Source organism: Branchiostoma belcheri, unplaced genomic scaffold, assembly GCF_001625305.1.
Source record: "Branchiostoma belcheri isolate BF01 breed outbred unplaced genomic scaffold, Haploidv18h27 scaffold5, whole genome shotgun sequence".
In the NCBI taxonomy this organism is placed as follows: Eukaryota; Metazoa; Chordata; class Leptocardii; order Amphioxiformes; family Branchiostomatidae; genus Branchiostoma; species Branchiostoma belcheri.
This window is the reverse complement of record NW_017804131.1, coordinates 3646408-3648123: the sequence shown is the minus strand read 5'-3', so window position 1 is coordinate 3648123 and position 1716 is coordinate 3646408. Positions and strand designations below refer to the sequence as shown.

Genomic DNA, 1716 nt, shown 5'->3' with positions numbered 1-1716 from the left:
AAAGACCTGACGGCTGCTTAATTCTAAGCAACACGATTAATGTACTGTTTACAAAGAATAGGCTATGTCTTTTACTAAGACCCTTACCTTTTACTAATACCTTTGCACATTACTAGAGGATTATACGCACTGACTGGGTGGAGAAGTGAAAACTGCACCTAAGAAACTTTGTGTTTCTATACCGGGAAGGAATAGTGCAATATTAGTATTTACGTATATACAGCAAATACACAGGAATGTAGGGAGAGATATGAGGGATTAGATCGGTACTCGATGAAGAGCACGACACCAATAAAAGTAGCAACAGGCAAATGTTGTTGAACTATTTTTTTAGGTTGACAATGCACTTGCCCAAATTATATTCAAGAAAAGTCCACCACTAGATGAAGTCCCGGGCAGAAGCTAGAGTCTTTCAATTTTTTCACACGTGTTTGTGAAGACGTCTAACTACGTCTGTCAACTTCTGATGGATAGCTCCATTGTGAAGTGCCTCCTAACGTTCCATCATGCTGACTTGCAAAATTAATGTTCAGATTGGCAACAGAACGTGTGCACAAAATGCCACCATTTGGTGGATATGACTAAATGTTCTAAGAACAAATGAAATGGTATTATGTACGTAGTAGAAAAACACCGTAAACCCTTTTCTGTCTCCATATAAATTCGTTGGAGTATTTGTTTGGGAGTTCGCTGTTGTGCTCTGACAGACAGAAGTTGGGAAACATTAAAAAATATTCCCCATCAGGACATTGGCAACCTTTTCAAACCCGTGAGCGGTTAACGACGAGAGACCACAGAACACCGCACCCAGCTGGTGCATCTGTCAGATCAGTCCGCTCCTTTGGTTATTCACAATGACGGTGATTGGTCCGCACATGGACGGACCTTCTTGGTGCGGATTGCCAGTAATTGTCACCTCGTCTTCCGGGAGTGAGGAGCCGTGACCCGTGAGCCGATTCCGGGTCTCCCCGAAATCTGCCGGTAATTCCTGGGAGGTCTGAGCGTTTGGAAAGGTGCTGAGGTGTCGTGGGGACGGAATAATCTCTGGAATCAACCGGTCAGCCTGTTGCGTCGATGATCGATGTATAACGGAAAATGGACTCTCGTGAGAAACGGCGGGGCAAGTTCTACCCGCAGCTTTCGCTCAACATTTTCTGCAGTCGACTTCAAGACCTTGAAAAAACAATCCACAAATTGACTGAGCCAACACAAAAAGTTCTGCAGAAAACTACGTTATGGCTTCACATCATTCGTATGTTTCAAGAGGCAGACGTCACTGTCGCTTACTTCAAAAATCTGCCAAATGAAAACATAACTTTATTAACTTATATACACCCTTGTTTGTCTTGTCTCCCTCAATAACTCTGACGTTTATTTACAGAAGTATATATATATATATAGCTATCTAATGAAATTCCTCTGTGCAAATGTTAGCAGTAGGCTTTTTTCTGTCATTTTTGTTATTAGAAAATATCCGCAGAATAGACATGCCCAAGGCAAAGATTTAATTTCGTCGTAGCTAAACGTGCAACGGATCTTAATTAACAAGGTGGATCTGTTATGTTATAGACTTTATGCCTGTCTTAATCTGATAACCAGTTGAGATCGACCTTCAATGAAACACATGACTTCTTCGGAATTTATTTAATCTGGACATGTCTGACTCTGTTATCTCTGTGGATAGAATAATTGAGATTCGGCAAATCAAATGAGACA

At 41.3% G+C, this 1716-nt stretch overlaps 1 protein-coding gene across 1 annotated transcript in view; it reads left to right on the top strand.

The window, feature by feature from the left end:
• Positions 1-1716, top strand: part of LOC109480163 (glycine receptor subunit alpha-2-like) — a 44364-nt gene that overhangs the window by 18919 nt on the left and 23729 nt on the right. The window lies entirely within an intron of this gene.